Source organism: Marmota marmota, unplaced genomic scaffold, assembly GCF_001458135.2.
Source record: "Marmota marmota marmota unplaced genomic scaffold, marMar, whole genome shotgun sequence".
NCBI classification, from domain to species: Eukaryota; Metazoa; Chordata; class Mammalia; order Rodentia; family Sciuridae; genus Marmota; species Marmota marmota.
In genome coordinates this window covers 37,074,223-37,095,541 of record NW_025999949.1, presented here as the reverse complement: position 1 = coordinate 37,095,541, position 21,319 = coordinate 37,074,223, and the positions used below count along the sequence as shown (strand labels likewise).

Sequence of the window (21,319 nt, the reverse complement as noted above, 5' to 3'; positions counted from 1 at the left end):
TTTATTGCAGGACAGGAGCAGTATTTATACATTCCACACAGCTTATCTAATTAGCATAAACTAGATACATCAGTCAACCAATCAGGAATCTCCACACTTAATGGCTCGCTTTTGTTACTTCTCAAACCACGCCCTCTGGCATTTTGCCAGGCACCATCCAGACTTGTTTACAGACTCTAACATTCCCCTGGCAAAATGCCAGGTGTTATTTTGACTTGTTTACAGACTCTAACACTGCTGGTGCTCAGCTTCCTGTGCGGGTCCCAGCAGACACTGCACCCCCGCCCCAGGTGGGGCATGTGGCCTTCCTGGGGCCAGCTTCCTCACAGGGCACAGGGCAGCAGTCAGGGGCCCAGTTCTCCTCTGTGGCCGGGAGGTCTCTCAGGGAGGCTCCTCACCCTCCTGCCTGCTGGGTGCCTTTTCACAGGAGGAGGGCTGTGCTGTTTGGGACCGTCACCTGATCCTCCAGGTGGGCCTGGCCCAGGTTGTTTCTCCAGGGTCCCCTGTGACTGGGAGAGGCCACAGGTCACCAGCCAGGCCCCCAGCTGAGCCTTGGGGCTCTTCCCCTGGCCCTGGGGACACTGACCCCTGGGCCCCACGACTTTCCCCACTGAGCGCAGCGGCTCCCGGTCCCCACAGACCGCACCTCCCTGACATTTCTGTCGGTTTTGTTGGGAGACTCTGGCTGGTGCTCAGTGGCAGGCTCCCAGGTTCCTGGGACCTGCAGGCCCTCTGGGGGGTCCTCTGGGAGCCCAGGCCAGGGCTATCCCAGGGCCAAGAGGCTGGGGAGGGGCAAGAAAGGGATGGGGGACTTCCTGGGGCTGCTGGAGAGGGGGCTGAGGCAGGACCACCTACCTGCCCCGCTGCTGCCGGACCTCTCCTGGCTCCAGGCAGTGGCAGAGGGTTAGGTCAACCAACAGGAGCTGCCCCTGCCTCCCATCCCTTGTCCCCATTAAGGGGACAATGGGAGAATAAGCACTTTTCTTTCTCCATTTCCCCCGCTGTCTGCTAATATCATACTGATGATAATTTCTTTTAATGGGCTATTTGCAGTAATTATGATACACTGAGTGAGTAATTGCATCTGACTCTGAGCATCCACCATGGGTGAGGAGGGACACAGCCCTCTGCCCTCCAGGCCTAGGTAGCTGTGCCCTCTGACTGTCACCAGTCCCCAGCTCAGGGCCCCTTGACTTTGCAGGGGCTGCAGGCCACCAGTTTCCCTGACCTAATGGGCCTCCCTCCAGAGCCAGGGAGGGGCTGTATAGCCTGGAACAGGACAAGACCTTCCCCCCTGGGGGCCACTCTCGGATCCCATCTGAGTTCCAGCTTGCTCACCAAAATTCCCCAGAGGGCGCTGAGGCCCCATCGTGGGTGGCTCCGGGGTCCTGTGAGCTCTGCCATGCGGGCCCTGGTTGGCCTGGTTTGCTAAGGCATGTCCCTGCTTGGGCCTGGCTGTGGCCCCTGCAGACCTGTTCAATGAACAGGGAATGAATGCAGAGGCTTCCGGCCCAGCAGGGTTGTGCAGGGTGGACGACGGAGGGACCTTCTCCTTGGGCCTCCTTTGTGGGCAGTTGCTCCACATCCACGCTGCCCCTCTTCCCACCCAGACTGTTCCCTGTGGCTGCCATCACTGGCAAGCCAGCTGTGTTTGGGCCCTCCCATGTGCCTGGACATACCACCCCTGCTAGAGGTGGGAGGTCTCCAGAACCCTGCCCTGAGGGTCCCTGGTCAGAGGGTGAGGTCAGGCCAGGTCTCAGGAGACACAGAAGCCCCAGAACTCACTGAACTGCTGGCCGGGACTCCCAGACCCCGAACATCCTCCCAGGCCTCTGGGGGCTCTTAAGCCCACAACCCTGCCCTAATTTTGCCAAACAAATACAGTGACCTTCTCAGTCCCAGGCTGTATTCTGGAAAGAGGCTGCCAAAGCCTGTGAGGATGCCCCAAGCAGGGCCCTGCAGGGCAGAGTGGACTGCACCGTCCTCAGCCCTAAGAACCCCTGGCCTCTATCATCTCCATCACCTCCACTGCCTCTGCCACCACCATCACTTTAACCACCTCCATCACTATCACCACCACCATCACCACCACCCTCACCACCATCGTCATCATCACCACCATCAGCACCAGCACCACCATCACTACCACCATCACTGCCAGGACCATCACCATCAGCACCACCAGGACCATCACCACCATCACCATCAACATCATCACCATCATCATCACCACCACCACCCTCACCACCATCGTCATCACTGCCACCATCAGCACCACCATCACTGCCAGCACCATCACACCATCAGCAGCAGCACCTCCACCATCGCCACGTTAGTCTGAAGGCCTCCTTAGCTGCACCACATCATGTCAGAAGTTATGAAGGGAATGCCTGCAGGAGGCAGATATCACACGGCATGATGGGAGGTCCAACAGAGCAGGGAGGGGCTGGTCTTGCTCTTTAGTGCAGCCTCTCAAAAGAACTAATCGGGGTCCCCTGGGAACCACCTTCATCCCTTAATAACCATGGCATTTTTCAATCCCTATCACTCTTTTCTAATATGCAAGGATTCTTCTAATTTATTTTGAGGTTTATTTTCAACACTTGCAGTAATTCTACACATTTAATGAATATGTGGGTGACTGTCATATAAAAAGCCACTGGGACTGCCAGCATTAAAACTGCATCGTTCCCCTGGGCTCCGTGGTGCATGTCTGTGATCCCAGCAGCTCAGGAGGCTGAGGCAGGAGAATCACAAGTTAAGGCCAGAGTCAGCAACTTAGCCAAGGCCTTAAGCAACTTAGTGAAACCCTGGCTAAAAATAAAAAATAAAAGCACCTCTGGGTTCAATCCCTGGTACAAAAAAAAAAAAAAAAATTGTATGGCTTGCAGATCCCCAGAGAGACTTGTGTCATTGCATTCCGAGTGACTCCATGGACCCACATACTAGCAACATCGGTGGAAACATAGTTTGAAACAAAATAAATTAAGCATTTAGAGTCTTGAGGGTTGGGAGTGCGGCTCCAAGGACGTACATCTAATGAAGACATAGTTTATGAAGAAAATTTACTACAATGAATTAAGAACTTTGAGACTCAGTGCTGTTTAGATCCAACCTGTGTCCTCCCCTCCTTAGCCTGACTCACGAGGGGGAACGACACTGGACCCATGCCACCAAGAGCACTGAGCCCCCTCCTGCCAGCACTCACCGAACCCCGTCAGTGGTGGCACCTCCAACACCGTGGCCCTCCCACCAGCTCCCTCCTAAAGGTTCCATCTCAATGTCACCGCATCGCACTGGGGACCAGGCTTCGCACGTGAACCTCGGGGACACACTCGAACGAAATCCAGACCACAGCACTCACCCCACTGCCACCACCCTGATCACCCCTGGGTGCTCCCTGTGGCGCCTGCTCCAGAGCAGGCCCTGCTAGTTTGGGATCCAATTAAGAAATGACATGACCTCCTGAACTCCTAAGAGAGACATCAAGTGAACTTGGTGGCACAGGGCAGTGAGCTCCCTGCTGACACCACTGTGGCTGTCGGTCTAGAAGGACATTTGACAAATCACACAGGGTGGCCCACAGGTTCCTGATCTGGCAGGAGAAGAGCATTGCTGGTGGCCTTGTGGGCCCAGTTCAGGGGCTGCAGGGAGGAGACATGGCAGGGTGTGGCTCTACTCCAGAGGCCACAGCCTGCCTTGGAGACCTCTGGTTCCAGTGGGTGGTGCAGGAGTCCCCGCTCCTGGGGCTGTGGGCCCGCCTGCACCCGCTGTGCCCCGCCAGTCGTGGGTGGGAGCTGGCCTCGTAATTCTGTTCTGGTCCATAAACCCCAGCTCCTGGTGTGGGGGCTGATGGCGCTGCCCCCACCCCATCATAATTAAGCACGTGCTGCCTAATTAATTGAGTGGTCAGGATACTAATTAGTGGCTTTATGGAGACTGGAGGAGGGTGAAGGGCAATCTTGCACTGAGCACCCCCTGCCTGGCCAGCTCTGCAGCCCCCAAAGTGGCCCCAGCACCAAACTCAACCCCTGCCAGCCACTGGGGGCCCCTGGCCCTGAATCCACTGGCCTGGTCTCCACCCTCTGGCCTTATCCTCGTCCCAGCCCTGGTCTTTCAGCTTCTGTGTCATTCTGGTCCTGGCCTTCAGCCCCTGTCCTCTCTGCTGTCTGACCATCTGTCCAGTCACCCATCCCTGTCTGGCTGCTTGGTCTCCACCTCTCCTGTCACACACATCCTGGGGCCCTGCCCTGCCCTCCCCCTCAGAATGCCTGCCCACAGGTCGCCTGCTAGATGGGCCTTGTCCAGTGATGGAGGCCTCACTCCCTCCTGAGAAGGTGGATGTCCATGGCTCTGTCCATGGCTCTCACCCCTCACAGGGTCCAGCCCATCTTTGACCTTCTGGGACCCTCTGGAGTGTAGGTTCCCTCCCCACGCCCAGAGCCACAGTTTGGGGGTGGCCTGGACACAGTGGCAGGGCTCTGGCCAGGACACCCTGGGCCTTCTTCCCCCCCGTGGGCTCCTGGGGAGGCAGGAGGGGCTGAGTGTGGAGGTGGTGAGGGCGGGCAGAAGGAAGGCTGGAGGAGATGCGTGCCTGAGGTCCCCGGCCTTGACAGACCTGCCTCCACCTCTGTCCAGCCCTTCAGCCGCCCCATGACTTCCAGGCTCCCCCTGGGCTGACTCCTCCTCTGTGCAGCAGGTGGTGGTGTCAAGCCTGCCCTGGGGTGAGCAGGGGACGTGGACCCACCCACAGCAGGAGCCCCAGGCAGCAGAGAGGAACCTGGGGAACCCAGGGTGGGGCCTTAGAAGAATGGGCCCCACGCGAGTCCACTTCACTTCCTCTTGGCAGCTCTGTGTCAAGAAGGGCGACTGAGGGGGCTCCAGAGGTTTGGGGAGGTTTGGCCTCCAAGTTGAGGTGCTCGGTGAGGGCTCCTGGGGAGCTGCAGCTCAGTGCGTGGGCTTGGGGGTCCCCACTAGGCCACCAGTGGGGCAGGGCAGGCTGGTCTTGAACCCTATCTTAGCAATTTGAGAAGGTCCGACAAGGGTCTTGAAAGGGTCCAGGGAGGTGGGCCCTGGTGGGGGTCCCGCTGGTTCCCGCCCCACCCCCCAACCTGCATTCCNCCAGGGGTTCTTAGGGCTGAGGACGGTGCAGTCCACTCTGCCCTGCAGGGCCCTGCTTGGGGCATCCTCACAGGCTTTGGCAGCCTCTTTCCAGAATACAGCCTGGGACTGAGAAGGTCACTGTATTTGTTTGGCAAAATTAGGGCAGGGTCCAGCCCCGGGGCTGCACCCGGTCCCCTGCTCCCGCTGACCCCTCCCGCCCGTCCGGAGCTGTCCCAGGTGGCCCAGGTAAGCTGGCCATCCCTGGGGTGGGGTGGCGGAAGGATTAGAGTTCTTGTGAGGACACCCAAACGTAAGGCACAAGAGAGGCGTCCTGAGAGCCCAGAAGCAAAGCAGTGCAGGGTCAAAAGGAGAGCTAGAGAACAAGGCCCTGCCCCCGCCTCCGCTGACCAACTCAGCTACCACTCTCCATTCCTCGACCGAACCTGGGAAGTAGCCCTTGCTCCGAGGGCTTGCCAGAGTCCCTGGTGCTGAGCACCCAGCCGGAAGGGCACTGCGCAGGGAAGGCAGGGATGCCCAAGCAGGTCCCCAGAGTCAGGTGGAGGGCAGCTCCACACAGTCCAGGCAGAAGCTTCCTGAAGGCCAGGTGTGGCTCGGCTGCAGTCCCTGCCCAGAGGGTCCCTGGAAAGGATCAATGGGACACTCAGTAGAACCCACAGCCCTGTGAGGACCCCTCATTCAGGGCCAGACCCAGCCTTGGACTAGGTCAGGGCTGGTGCCTGTGTCCCCTTCAGGCCCTGAGTGTGTGGCCCCCCAAGGTTCATCTTAGCTTGTTCCAGACCAGGTTGGAGGCCAGGGGGGTTACAGAAAGCTCAGGCAGCCAGAGGGGGACAGCGGGAGGGACAGTAGGTGAGGCTGGGAGCCCCAGGACAGTGGCTTAGTTCCCAGGATGGTGACTCGTGGCCTAGAGGGGCGATTGCCCTGAGTCTTAGAGCCTTCATGGGGCCCCAGTAGGAAAAAGAAGCATGGCCTTGAGGGCTGGACACCAAGGGGGCCGTGCTGGTGACCAGAGCCCCTGCAGGTCCTGGGCTTCGAGCCAGGGTAAGCAGCTCCTGGCCAGGCCAGCAGACCTTGGGCAGGGTTCCTGAAGCCCCCTTCCTTCTGGGCAGGAAGGCAGAGTAGGCTGCCCCTGGGTGAGGCGGGCAGCCTATGAGGAGCAGCCTTGTCCGCCTCATCCCAGAGGCCAGAGGGAGGCCCTGTGCAGAGCTGTTCCCACACAGCCCTGAAGTGGGCCAGGCAGACCAGGGGTCCCCTCCCTCCTCACTGCAGAGGGGTGGCCTGAGCCATGTTCCCACTGTCCTAGGCTGGGTGGGGGCAGAGGTGATGGTTGGAGGTGGCAGAGGACCCTAGGGCCGTGCCTCTCCACAGGCCTTGGCAGAGGGCTTGGCAGTGGTGGGGTTGCTGGGGTGGAGGCTGCTGGGGGGTGGTTACCGGGCCACCGAAGCCAGGCAGCAGAGGCAAGGCCTCCCGGTCAGGTTGCAGAGCCCCTGGAGGCCTGGATCCTCAGGCAGGTCCCCTGCAGAGCCGGGAATCCTGCAGCTAGTGGGGGTAGGGCTGTCTGTGACAAGACTCCAGCCTCTGGGAGCCAATCTGCAGAACCCTAGGCCTGAGGCGGAGGAAGCCCAGCCAGGAATTGCAGGAGACACTTGAGCAGGACTGGATGCAGTGGGGCGGGTGCCTGAGAGGGGCTCCTGCTCTGAGGCACAGCCTTCTAAAACGACTGTGGCCTGCACACTGTTAAAGCAAAGAATTTAGCCCAGCCAGTGTTCAGTGTGCGTTCTCAAAGCAACGGAGTCCAGCTCAAGTGCCTCCCCAGTCAAATCTGCTGACGGACGTTGTATTGAGGAAGGGAAGGGACGCAGGACCAGGAAGTGGCACCAGTGTGGCAGGGGAGGCCAGGCAGCGGGCTCCTCAGGTACCCGTGGCTGGCCCCTCCCAAGGCTCTGGTTCTGGGAGATCCTAGGGGGTGAGTCCTATAACAGGCTCCCTCCAAGGACTGGAGTTCAGACCCTGGGCACCAAGAGCCATCGAAGTGCATGTCCCCAGCCCCACCCTGGGCATTCCAAGGCCCAAGGCAGGCCTGAGGATCAGCATTTTTACAAATACACAGCTGTGCTGCTACCTGTTCCCAGCTGACACTTGACATCGGGTCCGGCATTCAGGGAATAGGGGCAGGATGGGGAGGAAAGGAGCAGAGGTCTCCCTAGGGAAGGCAGTGTGGCACCCATCATTGCTGGGTGAGTCCCAAGAAGGGGACTCAGGAGGTAGGGTGCGGGGCAGGGAGCAGCCCAGAATCAGGGACCTGCAGAGGGTCCCTGATTACCCATAGGGTTTGGGGAGGGCTGCCTGGGGCCAGGCTGACACCAGGGCCTCAGGAAGGTGGCAGAGAGGCTGGGCTCTTTGGGGCGGGGGTGGCACCTGGCAAGCCCTGCTGGGACCCAGGCAGGCAGAGGAGCCAGTGGGCTAGTTGGTGCAGGAAAGGCAGAGCCCTGATGCGTGACTGTGTGGTGCCGCCTCTGGCTGTCTCTGCCCAGCACACTCCACCATGGCTTCTGCCCCACCGTGCTGGGGTCCCTGGGAGACTCTAGAGGCATCCCCAGCTGGCCCAGCCCTCCCTGGTCCACCAGAGACACCTGGAGTCGCAGGATTGGGCTTCAGGCCACTCTGCTAGGCCATGACTAATACACCTGTGGTTGGGACTTCATCTTAACCCAGAGGTGCACCCCAAGACCTCCCACATGCCTCCCCTGCTGTCCAGGATACATTGCCCAGCACCTCTGGACAGTCTGTTGGGTTCTCCATAAGGTAGCTTCAGCCTGGGGCATGGTGGGGGCAGCATGGGGATCAGGACCCTGCAGGGGACCCCCTTCTATATGGAAAGGTGGGGACTTCCTTGGGTGGGTCCCAGGAGCCTGCAGCTGTTCCCCTTCACACCAAGGCCCTGCCAGTGGCTGCAGTGGGGCTCCTCCTGTGAGTGCAAAGGACACAGGGAAAGAGACCTAGGTCACCATGACATTTTACAAACCCTGAAGACAGAGAAGACCCTAGAAGCTTCTGGCAGGACAGGGGCAGGTGGAATACAAAAAGGGGATCAGAGAAGAGACCTCACGTGAGGGAGAGGTAAGGCACAGCCCCTGACAGCCAGCTTTGTGCAGGGCAGCGTTGGCCGTGGATCATAGCACAGGGCACTCTACGGCTGCCAGGCCTCGGTTCCACCTGGACCTCTGCAGAGGCAGGGCCACGAAGATAGGAAGAGAAGGGCTGGCTGGGGGTCTGAGGAGTGGACGGGCAGTGGAGGCCACACGGGCAGGCAGGGACGTACTGCACGGCGGGGGCGGGGGTACATCCGCTTCCCCATCTCCTGCCACACGGAGAGAGCGACGTGGACTGACTCTGATCACAGTGTGTCACCACAGGGTCATCGGTCACACCAGACAGACACCCGCACGCAAGCTATAGCAATAGAGTAAGCACGGGAGCGTCCACTCACCTTTCTATAAATCCAAAAGTGCTCAAAAAATAAAACCGATGAGTCATGTGCGAGGAAGGAACAGGAACAGGCCCAGGACCAGGTGCAGTGGTGCACACTGGAACCCTGGCTGGGGGGAGGGCAAAGTTCAAGGCCACCCTGGGCAATCAAACTAAGAAATAAAAATGGCCAGGGGTGCAGCTCAGTGGTAGAGCACCCTGGGTCCATCCCCAGTCTCTGTCTCACAGACTTGGGAGCCTGGGTGGCCCCATCCCTGTTGGAAGGGACACGGGGGAAAGGAAATCTGAGGAGCTGGGATCCACCAGTCCCTGAACCACAGGAGGGGACAGAGGCATCAGTAAGAGCCAGGGTGGGTGGGCTCTTCCTCCCTGTCCCACCCTCTCCCCCTCTCCCTTCTCCCCTGATGAGCTGATCAATCGCTCATCACTGCTTGAAGGAGGGTCCGACTCAAGTGTGGCCTCTTCATCAGCACGCGGCCGTCCCAGGTTCATCCACTGCCCTGCCCACCCACAAATGAGCCCATTGACCCATCCTCGCCTCCCCCAGGGAGGCCTGCCTGGGCTCCGAGCGCCGTCTGGTGGCCGCAGGGTGAGCACAACACAGCCCGGAGGACCTGAGAGGACACGGAGGGCCAGAGGACTGAGGAAGGCCGCTCTCCACCCCCTCAGGCGGCTCCTCCTCCCCAGTCCTCTCCCCCCACACCCTCCTTTGGAAGACACCAGAGTGCACCCCTTCTCCAGCCCCAGCAAAACACATGCTGCCTGCCCTGCCCTGCCTCAGGGCCTTGGAGCGTGCAGGTCCCTGGGCCAAAACACTCTCTGCCACACCTGTCAGCCCCCCTCGGCTTTGTGGCCAGATCCACCCCACCCAGCCGCATCACCCCAGATGGATGGTGAGTGAACAAGGGTCGGATGGGCTGGGAAACCCTGTGAACCAGCGTGGGGTCACCTGGCCAAACCCCGCTGTCCCCTCCTGGGCCTGGCAGGCCTGAGTGCTCATCTGGGGCATCCCCCAGGGTGTCTGGGTCCTGGGGTCCGGGTTCCTGGAGCAGGGCTGTGGGGTGTGCTGAAGGCAGTAGGACTTCCTCTGACAGGGAGCGCAGGCTGGGCCTGGGGAGTCCCTGGCTCTGTGGAAGCTCAACCTTCAGTCCCCAGGGTGGCTGCTCTCCCGTCCTTGTCCCCTTCCCCCCCCTCAGCCTGGCTGGGGGCCCAGCCTGCTCTGGCAGTGCAGGTGTCCCAGACCTGTGTCCATGCCATCACAGCTCCTCCCTGCCCAGCTGTCACAGTCAGGTGGCAAGGGAGAGGGAAGCCGGCTCCCTGTGCTCCTTGTCCTAGGTGCCCCAGTGACCTGCAGTTCCATGGGAACAGTAGCCTTCTGTAGCCACGCTGATTCGGGGGACTTGGGGTGACTGCCTCCCCCAGCAGACTGGCAGCTGGACTGGCCTCAGCAAGTACCAGTGAGGGTGTGGACAGTGTCCCTGGCCCCATCTTCTGGGTCCTCTGGCCTCCCTTGCCTGGGTCAGACCCTGGCCTGTGGCAGTCGTCAGGAGCCGTGAGTGTGGGTGTGGCTTCCTGGGGTGTCCCAGCTGTGGTGGGTGCAGCACTGACCCTGCTTCCTGCTCCCCTTCCTGCCTCCCCCGCCCACAGCAGAGACTGGCAGGCCCAAGGTCAGCGGTCTGTGTATCGACAGTGTCTGTCCACCCTGGGCTGGCGGGAGGGAGGAGACTGCGGCTCGATAAGGCCCATCTTGTGAGAAAATAAATTTGGCCATTGACCCAGCAAGCAGACGTCAATAAATGGATGGTTAATACAAACATTGTCCTTCCCAAATTAATCTGACCGCAGGGGCGGGGTACAGGGCAAGTGGGCAGTTGAAATACGGAGCCAGAGCCTTGGGGCGGGCAGGTGGGTTGGCCTCTCCTGTGGTGCCCGGCAGGCCCTCTCCTGCACCCAGGGTCTGCCCCCGCCATGAGGAGGGCTCCTCCCTCTGTCCCCTTGGTGGGCTCCAGGGTAGGTGTTTGCCCCCGCCCTGGGAGGGTAGCCAGATCTAGCGCACAGGAGCGCCGGAGGCTCGGCCACCTTCAGATTCTAGATAGGAAGCGTCAACACCATTTCAGCCCAGGGGTCCTGGGCACTGCCTGGAGGGACCATGAGAAGACTGCCCTGGCCCACCTCAGACTCCCAAGTTTGGAGCCTGCAGCAGGAGGGCCAGTCCCCAGCGCTATGTTCCTCACCCCACCTCTTGAGTGTGGTCCACATGGGGCCTGGAGGCAGGCCTGGGCAGGGGCTGACCCTCCCTGGTGGCCTCTGTGTCCCTACAAGGGAAGGAGGCTGGGGGCACTTGAAAGCTGCTTCCCAAGAGACCGGGCCCTTTGCCCCTGCGGTGGGGCTGTGGGTGTCTGGGGCCCAGGCTGAAGTGCGCCTCCCATCAGGCCCTATAAATAAACAGCCTGTGGTATAAATAACTGCCGGGCAGGCCTGGCCAGGAGCGCATAGTGCCCGGCAGGCCTCTCCTGCCCCTGGGCCTGCCTGCAGCCCCAGGATGGCAGTGGGGCAGGGGACTGGGTGACCAGTGGAGGAGGCCAGAAGAGCCACTGGCCCTCTCTTTTCCCAGCCTAGGGCCATCAGTAATCAGCCCCAGGAGGCCAGTGGCTGAACTCTGCCAGGGTGGCGTGGGGTCCAGTTAGCCTCCCAGGCACCCATGGCTCAGGTACTGGGCAAACTGAGGCCCAGAGTTATTGCTGTGAGGGTGGGGGAGCCCACAAATTAGACCTGGCTCCCTGTGGTGCTGGCAGGTGCCCTTGGTTCTGGATGTCCACCAAGGTGACCTTGGGGGCACTGCACAACTCTGCTCCTCGTATGGGGAGCCACCTCCCCGCCATGTGCTGCAGCAATCTGGCTGCTTTCATGATGTCCTTCCTCAGAGGCCCCCCGCCCTGCCTAAACCCCGGTGCAGGGCCTTTGATTGATGGGCACCCGGAAGCCTCAGCCCCGCCCCTAACTGGACAGAGGGGAAGCAGCTGTCAGGACCTAATGGGCCTATGACAAATGGGGTGGGATGCTGGGGGGACTTCCAATCTGTCCCTGCCTCCTAGCACAGCCCCTGAGGGCAGGGCACTTCCGGCCCAGCCCAGAGGGGTCAGCACAAGAATGTGGGGATCCGCAGGACAGGGCTGTGTTCACCAGCCCTGAGTTCTTTTGCTGGTTGGGAAGCCCTGGCTGGGAGGGAAGTGGCTGGGGGAGTGAGGTCAGGGTGGGCTCCGGCGGCCCCCGCCCTCATCCTTCCCACTGCACAGGGTGGGTGCTGAGCTCGGCACTAGCCGACGGAGAGCTCAGGTACGGCTCTGCGTACCTCATCCCCACCACTGAGTGTGGTCCACATGGAGCCTGGAGAGGTCAGTGTGCTGCTGGCCTCTCCCCAGTGCCCCCTCCCGGAACATCCTTCCTCAAACACTCCTGGGGTCGCTCTGGCTTGCCAGCCCTTCCTGGGTGAGGCTGCTGGCCTGCCTGGCCAGGCCTCCTGTCAGCCTGAGGCGTGGGTGAGCCTGCGGGATGGGGAGCTGAGCCGCAGAAGGACCAAAGCTGCCCACTGACCAGCTCCCTGGCGGGGCCCTGTGCTGACAGGCAAGCGGGCACCAGGGCTGGGAGCTAGTGCTCGTGGGTGCCTGGGTTCCCCTTGGGAATTTGGGGGATCTCTGGAGGTGGACAGTGAGTTTGGCTCATAGCAGCAAGAATGTGCCTGACACCACTGAGCTGTGTGCTCTAAGTGGCTGAAGAGGTCACTTCCATGTTGAGTATAATTTTAAAACACCTTCGGTGTCGGGGCAGGAGGCCCAGCTCCAGCCTCTCCAGGCAGGAGACAACCTGGCTGTGGGTGCCCCAGACTTTGCCTCCTGGGGCTGGCGTCTGACCAGGATGGAGGGGTTGGCAGGCAGCGCTGGAGGATCCTGGGGGTGGTCCAGCAGTTGAGACCCCTTGGCCATTGTCCTCCAGGAAGAATGGCAGGGGCTGCCTCAGGAGCCTGAAGGAGGAGGCAGAGGAGGTGTCTGGAGGCAGCCGTAGAGCAGGGCTGGGCACCCCAGCCGCAGTGGGCAGAAGCCTGCTGGTGAACAGGGGAGTCTGCCTTCGGAAGGGCGGTCCGTGTTGACCCAACTCAGCACGGTGCAGTTAGCCTGCCTGCCCTGCCCTGCCTGGCCACACCACAGGAGAGGATGGGGGACAGGCTGGGGGAGGACAGGGGAACGGGGAGCTGAACTGAAGGAGTTGGTCCTCCCTGCCTGGAGCCTCTGTGTCCCTGGGCTTCCTGCCTGGGTGATGGGCTGCTGACCTGGGGGTCACTGCCCAGCCGGGCAGAGGGAAGGCTGACTGTAGCCTGGAGGGCCTCAGAGGGCAGTGCACTTGCCACCCACCGACCCAGGGGCCCTTCGGAGGTGTACCAAGCTGCCGTCCTCCCAGTTAGAAAAACAGCCCAGGCTCTGGGATTCTTGACCGATTCTCCTTTTTAGGAATATTCTGAAATGCTGGTTCAAGAACAGAGATGTCCCAGTCCCCAGGCCAAGCTCCTGAGACTGGGTGGGGAGCAACAGGGGGCAGCCCCACAGCCTTCCTCCAAGACAGAAGGTGCAGCGGGAGGGAGGGCCCCAGGCTCCCAGTCAACCCAACCAACTGCCCTGACCGGCCAGGAGGTGAGTGCCTAGTCTTAGCCAGGCCCCAGGTGCTAGGACAAGAGCCCATGCCCAGTCCAGGGCCTGCTAGGCCGACCTGCTGGGCTGTGTCAGAGTCCAGGGAACCTCCCTGCTGCCTCTCCAGCCACTCCCCACAGTGGCCAGGTGACCTGTGGTCCAGTTGCAGCCCTGTCTGCCTAACACCCTGCTCCTCCCCATACCAGGCTGCCCCAGCGCCCCCACATCCCTGCTGCCCTGACCATAACCCTCACCAGGCAGGAAAGAACAGCTGCACCAGGGAGCAGGACCCTACCCTGCCCGTCCTTACCTGGGGGGACAGAGGGGCCGTCTGAGCAGGCAGTACCTGAAGCCTGACTGCCCTGCCATCCTGGCAGGCCTTGACCCAGACAATCCTACCTCCTCTGTGCTCCTTTCTTGTGCCTCCATGTCCCTGGGTGAGCTTCCGGCCAGGGCTGCTCAGGGAAGGACCTGTGGACCTGCCCGTGAGGAATTCCATCCCACCTCTCTGTGGCAGGCCACAGGTCCCCTGACCTGGCAGGGCCGTTTGGTGCTTTCATGACCCCTGGGCTCTGCTCACTGAGGGTCCTGTTCAGCAGTTAACCCCAGGTCCCCTGGCTGGACTTGCAAGCTGGCCTGGCCTTTCTGCCTGACACACAAGGCCTCAGGGTGGGTTGGTAGCATCAGGTCAAGCCTAGTGAAGGCCCCATGCAGCCCTGGAGGGCCCACCCTGTCAGTCCCAGGGGCCTCTGGGGAGACAGGCAGGGTGGCAAGGCCAGGGGCCACCACCTGGCCACTGGCCTCTCTCTCAGGCAGCACCTTGCCGTAGCTGCAGGGCCAGGCCATTTCTGCTGTGGCTCCCCAGGGGGCTGAAGACAGCATTGTGTGCAGATGATCTGCTATTGATGAGGAGGGGATGGGAGGGGCCGGGCCTTGGTCAGCATCCTTTCCAGGCTCAGGATGTGCCTAGCCATTGATCAGACAGAAACTGGCCTGGCTGGGCTCTCTGGTGGGGGTGGGGGGATGGCCTGTCCACAGCAAGCACCTGTGTGGAGAAGTAGGCCCCCTCCACCCCTTCTCACCCCAAACTGCTCATTGCCCAGAAGCCCAGGGGTCTCTGACCTTGTCCAGAGGCAGTAGGCAGGGCAAACAATAGGTCCCCACTGTCCAGACTCCCCTGAGCCCCCTTCCCTGCTGGACACTTGCCCCTGTGTGACCTCCCCACAGCCTGGACAGGGGTGCCATCCCCAGTGGGTGAACTCCATCCTGGCCCCAGGTGGTGGGTGGGAGGGGCTGCAGCGCCTGCCCGGCTCCTAGCTGGCTAGCCCTGGGCACTCCTGGCCTTCCCAGCCATGAGAGGGGAGGACACAGGGAGGAGACAGTCATCTTATTGGAGACCATGAGGGGAGGGCACCCAGTCAGAGAGGGAGGGAAGCCCCAGAGACATCAGGGCCAGGCAGGCCAGGCCCAGGGAGGAAGAAGAGACAGGGACCCCAATATGCCCCCTGTGAGACCCAGAGACAGAGATACCCAGGCAGGGACAAAGGAGAGAACCAGGGGACAGAGAGGTGGGGTGGTGTGCCCCCTTCAGGAAGCTCCTGGGTAGCGAGGGGTGTGGTGACTCGGCCCCCATTGGCCCTGGGCAGCCCTCAGAGGTGGAGCCAGGCTCAGGTCACTGTGTGGCTATGTCCTGCCCTCTGCCTGCCTAAGTGCTTGGCTGTTGGTCTCATCATTGTCCACAGATCGATCGTGGGAAGCAGCTTTGCTTGGTCCACCCGAGACCACAGCCAGGGCGGGGCTGCCCACACCCCCTCCCATCCCGCTAATGAATTGGGATTTGATCCCTGAGACCTTGGCTGTGGCCCTCTGGCTCCAGCAGGTTGTGGTGAGAGTGGGTGGGCAGCCAGAGCCCCGCTGACTGCGGACTGCAGCACGGGGCTTTGACACTGCCCACTACTGCTTGTGCTCATGACCCTGGGCAAAGTCACCCCTTTCTGGCACAGGAGGGAGGACCCCTGTGTGTCCCTCTTCCTAGCCACCATCGTGCCCCCCTGGCCTGGCCACCGCAGCAACCTTCCTCTTGCTGCAGGCTCTGGGCCATGTGGGTGTCTCTCCCGGTTCTGCTCTGCCCAGGACCTGGGGTCCCAAGCTCCCTCGGCCAGCTCCACTCCTTCCCCAGATCCACTGGTGGCTGCACCTCCACTGCCCCACCCCAGCCCCCAGACCTCTCCTCCCTGGCCTGGGCTCCTGTTCAGGGCTCTTCTGTCCCCACCTCTTACCCATGGGGCCTCACCAGTCTGCCCACCCCTGGAGTTCAGGAGAGGTCTGAGCCCCTCTGGCCAGTGAGCTCCCAGCTGGGGAGCCTCCAGCGGGCCTCAGGACCTTTGGATGGATGGTTGAGTGAATGGAGTGGGAAGAGGAATAGGAGACTCAGGAGGCTGACACCCAGGGGAGCGTCAGTTCCCAGGGGAACCGACTTGCAAAATGTGGTCTGGGCAGGGACAGTGGACCAGAGGTGCCATGTGGCGCTGGCCAGAGCAGGGTCAGGCAAGAGCCCGAGGGGTGGGGCCCAGGTAAAGGAGCTGCCTGCCCATGCTGCCCCGAGAGGTGAGCTGCCTCCCCGTGACTTGCCCAAGGAGTACTCAAGAGGGGACAAGAGCAGAACCGCCTGCCACCCTCCAAGGAATCCAGGCACCCCTCCAAGGGCGTGGGGGCACCTCCAGCCGCTGCTGGCTGCTGCCACTGTCAGGACATCATGGATTTTAAGGAGGGTTTCCAGGAGAGCAGGGGAAGAGAGACATTTACCAATTTAATGAAAATTGATCCAGCCTCCCAGGGCTGTGCCTGTGGTGTTGGGGGTACAGGGACCTCAAGTATCCTGGCCAAGGCAGCTCCAAGCCTGTCCCTGGGCCTACCCAGACCCTCCTGTGGTCCTGGCCCTTGGCCCTGTTGACCTCTGCAATTGACAAATCGCCCCAAGCCTCCCCCTATGGTCACCTCACCCCCATGTTCACCTACCCCCTGGTCACCCCTCATCATCATGGTCACTCACCTCATGGTCACCTCACCCCCATGGTTACCCCAGGTCACCTCCATGGTCACCTCACCCTCAGTCACCTCACCTCCATGGTTCCTTACCTCCATGATCACTTATCCCCATGGCTACCTACTCCAATGGTCATCACTCTCATGGTCACTCTTGACCACCCTAGCCAGCTCCACAGTCAGGGCTGCAACACTCTGGTGGCCAGTTATCGTGGACTTCCCTTCTGCTGAGGTCTGCCACCCTTGCCCTGTGGGACCTGCTGTCTGGGTGTGTACCCAGGGAGCCACTGTCCACTCCCCGGGTGTGGGGCCTCCCAGGGGGGGCTTGGGGACAGGAGCCCTGGACAAACTGTGGCTGCACACTGAGGCAGGTGTCCGTCTCAGGAGTAAACACCATCCTATAATGAATGGTGGGCAGCGGGGAGCGCGGCAGTATTTAACAGCTGATATCGGATTGTGCGGCTCAGCCTGGAACCCGCGCATTATGAAGGCTAATGGATTTTTGAGGCCAGATTGATTTTTCATTAATTTGGTAAAAATCTTTTCCCTCTCCCCTATAATTCTGTCTTAAAACGCTCCCCCTGACAGCTCGATAAGTCACTCCTGTCTTAATGCATGTCTGGCTCACCGTCTGGGGCCGCGGGGGAGGGGTGCTGGAGCCGAGGGGCCGCCAATCACCCCCAGGTAAATACTGCATTATGCATGGACTGTGGAGTCCAGGCTGCCCTGGGTGGGTCCAGTTCAGCCATCGGCCCAGGCTGCCAGGGGGTGCTCTCCCCAGAGTGAGTGCCCCTGCAGGCCCTGGGCAGGCCAGGGGGAGGGCGAGTGTTTCCTGCAGACCTCTGACCAGGGGTGCCTCCCCCACCAGCCCAGGGCTCTTCCCACGGGGAGGACCTAGCCGCGCCTAGCCCGGGCACAACCAGGGGATAGCCGCTGCTGTCTCCACCCTGCTGCCCTGTGTCCACTGGGGCCCTCAGGGGTGCAGGCCTGCCCTGGATGGGGCAGAGCTGGCCTCCTCCAGCCCTCTTCTCATCTCTTCTGCCCTCCTCCCCTGGGTTTCCCCAACCCTCTCCCAGGTCCCTAGGCTGTCCCCTCTGCTCCCGTCCCACTGCCCTCTTCCTGGCTTCAGGAGACCCTCAGGCCTCGCTCTCTGTGTAGCCGTGGAGCACGCGTCTGACAGCGTCCTGGACGCTGCCCTCTGGTGCCCACTGGAAGCTCAGGAACCGCAGGTTCACTTGAGCTGACCCTGCTCCTACCCTACCTCTCCTCTTCTTGGAGTCACTGCCTGATGGCTTGCCAGGTCCAGGCTGGGGACGGTGACGATGGTGACATTGGTGCTGGTGGTAAAGGGGTTCATGCTGACCTGAGTGGCGGTGGGGATGGAGATGGGGCGATGGTGACTGGGTGACAGACTGAGGTCAGTGACAGGAGGGTGGCGGTGGGCTGAGGCTCTTGATGAGGAAGAGAGGAGAGCTGAGGGCCGCGGGGAGGGGCGGCAGTGCCAGGCCGGGCAGCCAGAGCACTGTGTGCGGCCACCGCTGGGGAGATGGGCAAGGAGCTGCAGGAGTAGGTGGGCTGGGGCTGGGGCCTGCTGTCTGACCCCACGCCCAGTCCAGGTCAGCAGGGTGGTGCTGCCATCCGTGGGTTGTGGCCTGCTCCTCCTGAACCCAGTGGGGGTGGCTGTGACTTCCCTGAGTCCTGAGGGCCATGTGGAGGTGGTTCGGGATGGCCTTCGTGAGTTTTCTCTGGACCCATGGGCTGGGCTGGTGTCCTCTGCTCTCTGGGCAGGGACAAGGACTCCTTCCCCCTTGTCCCTCTGAGGGAGCCAAGCCCCAGGGTCTCCTCTACCCCCAGGAGTCCCCCTGCAGACAGGCTGAGAGCTTGGGAGGTCCAGGAGTGCAGTCTACGTGGGGTGGCACGGGAGAGTCCTGGCCCTGCCCCCACTGGTCACTGGGGCTTCCCGTGGCTTTCTGGCCAGGCCGGTGAGGCCCAGAATCCCACTTCTTCTCCCAGGGGGAGACAGAGGGGCAGGGAGTGGGAGCCAGCCATTCAGGGAGGCCACCATTGGCTTCCTCATCCTCCCCCAGGTGCCAGGAAGCTGAGGCAGGACCCAGACTCTCAGTCTCAGAAAGCATCGCCTTCTCTCCAGGCGGCCTGAGCCTGGAGAGTGTCCCCCCCACCACCACCGCCGGCCTGGAGACCAGCTGAGCGCTCCTCCACCCCTCCTCCCTCCCCCCTTCTCCTCCCCCGGCCCCCTCCTCCCCCTCGACCCTCTCCTCCCCCCTCTGACCCTCCCCCCCTACACCCCCTCCTGCCCCTCTCCTCCCCCCACTCTGGCTGACCGCCATCCCCAAGGCTGCCCTGCTTCCAGGTCCTGACCACCAACCACGGCTGGCTGGGTCCTGTGCCAGTTGGCACCTTTGCCCCACCTCCTCAGATGGTTGTTTATTCAGAGAGAACTGTACGGGATCCACTTTCTCAGGTGGGAGCTTGGTGGGCAGCCCGCCTCCCCACAGCCACGGTGGCCCGCCAGGCAAACTCACAAATCCCTGGCCATCAGAGGGCAAAGGACAAAACAGTATGCTCAGCGGAGACAGCCAGAGCCAGGGGGGTGCAGAGCAGGATGAGGGCACTGGTGAGGGAGGGGACTGCGGCTCCGTCTTACAGCCGCAGCTGGCCAGGGCCCACGGGGTGGGTGGGGTGAGCAGGAGGCCAAGTGGGAGGGCACTCCTCCCCACCTCTCCTGGCACCTGCCTTTGCCCCGCCCCTGCCCACTGCCCCACCGCCCCACCGCGGCTTTCCCGCTCCCTCTCCCCACATTAATCTCGGCGCTCACTGCTGACCCAAGCGAAACGGAGTTTCCTTCCCCTCTCGGCAGTTTTCTGTTGGCAAAGCAAAAAGGATCTGCACACACACCTCGACCTCCCACCCCTGGATCCACTCTGAGGACGAAGTGTCCCTCTCACCAAGTGCAGCGTACACACAGCCAGGCTCCTGTCACCGCCGCGGGCTCAGCCCTACACTCTCCCCACCTCCTTGGTCCTGGTTCTGCATGGGCACCGGGGGAGAGGCATAGCCCCTGCTGCCACTCCACATTCCTAGGCACGGCCCCTCCTCCCAGGCAGCAGGTGTGGGACACCAGCATGTCCTCCACAGGTGTCCACAGGCCTTGAACACCTTGAATACCTGTAAGTGTGGTATTTGCCCATGACCTAGGGGCCATCTGACATGCAGTGGCACATGGTGACATGGCTGGGCCAGAACCTGCCGGCTAAAGCCCTGGAAATGGGGTCTGGCCAGACAAGGCTGCCCCAGGGAGGGACACTAACCTGTCCCTGGAGATTGGAAGGCCAAGGAGGAATGGGCAGGAGTTGTATGGGCAGCAGGTAGAGAGATGTCAGGGTGGAGGGTCGGAGCCAGGCACGTGCATGGACATCCTCACCCAGGCTCTCGCATGAGCCAGGCTGTCAGGGCAGCTGCTGCTTACTTGGGAAGGCCTCTGCCGGGCAGGCTCTCCCAGCCTGGACAGCTCCCCTTGCAGCACAACCCACGGCCTCCTGTGCCACCTGGGGCTGCCGTCTGCTGGGTGGGCCCGTGGACGGGTGCCCGGAGTGCTGCCTGCCACCCCAGGGACAGGAGCTCTGACCCCTGTGGGGCGCGGCCAACTGGCTGGGATGCATGGCGGGTTCTGCCAAGTGTCCTGGCCCCTGAGGCCTCCTGCAGCCAGCCAGGGACTCCACCCCCTGCCAAGCCAGCGTCTGGGTGGCTGGGAGTCACCTGGGAGCTGGAGGTGCATCCCAGCCCTGCACGCCCTGAGCGGCAGCCACGGCCATGTGTGGGTGAGGACAAGGGGTCAGGGCCCTCCCAGACCCAGGGCCTCTGGCTGTCCCCTCACAGGGGCCCCAACCGTGCAGGACTCTGTTGGGTGGCACCTATGTTCCCAGGTGAAAGAGGACCTCTTCTGCCTATAGAGCGCCTCAGGTGCCAGGGGCGCGGCGGGGCTCCCTCTGCCCAGCCCTGCCTGGCTAGGGCCCCAACCCCAGGAGCTCCCAGCCCCACCGCTGGATTGTGGGCCATCACTAGCGAGCCCAGGGTCCCTAACTCCCTTGCTTTGTCCTCTGAGGGCCGGGAGGGCCACCAGAGGTGTGTGGCAGGCAGGGGAGCTGCTCCTGGTGTGCCTGGCTCCAGGTGGGAGCCCCTGTGGCGGACACCAGGGAGACCTCGTGGTGGTGGGCCACGGGCCTACCACGTAGAGGGCACAGCTGCAGGGGGCCGGGGACAAAGGCTCAGGCTGGGCAAGGGGCCCGCAGAGCAGGGAGGCTGTGCACCAGGCTGCCTGACCTGGAGGGGAGAGCCCTCCCTGACAGCCTGGGGGGCCCACAGCCAGCTCTGAAGGAGGCAGGGGCAGGCCTCGCCCCCAACCCTCTTGGGTCTGGACAAGCCACAGAAGGTGAGATGGGGACTCCTTGGGGACAGGGCTGGCCAACCTGTCACCCCTGATTATCAGGTAATGACCTTCTTGAAGCGTGATTTTATTAATTGACTTAACACGTGCTGAGACCTCCTGCGTGACCTTAGCCTGTTCTGCTGACGGGGATTCTCCCAGGTGGGCTGTGGTGGCAGGACACCCTGGGACTCCCACCCCCAACTCCCGCAGGCCCGGGGGGTCCTGCCCTTCTGCTTTGGAAGAGGGCGCCTCTGTGCTCAGGGCTTCCAAACACACACTTACCCCAGATGCCTACACATACACATGAACCACCCACACTTGGGACCTGGCCGTCAGTGCTGACGGGTGGTGTGCAGGGATAATGGACAGCAGGCCCAGGACCATGGAACCAGGGCCAGAGTGCAGAGTGGACTGCTCTGCCTTCCTTGATCTGCTGCCTCATACTCTCCCCTCCTGTGGCTGTCAGTGGGTGGCGGCTGCCCCCTGGTGGCCTTGGGGAGTAACACCAGTGACCAGGGTCCTGTCCTCAACCCCC

At 61.9% G+C, this 21,319-nt stretch overlaps 1 long non-coding RNA gene across 1 annotated transcript; it reads left to right on the top strand.

Annotated features, from left to right (window-relative positions):
* Positions 1–5,263: 5,263 nt before the first annotated feature.
* LOC125616566 lies at positions 5,264–10,420 on the top strand. The gene is made up of 2 exons (XR_007347277.1): positions 5,264–5,349; positions 8,277–10,420. It is a non-coding gene; the product is annotated as an uncharacterized LOC125616566 (long non-coding RNA).
* Positions 10,421–21,319: the final 10,899 nt, after the last annotated feature.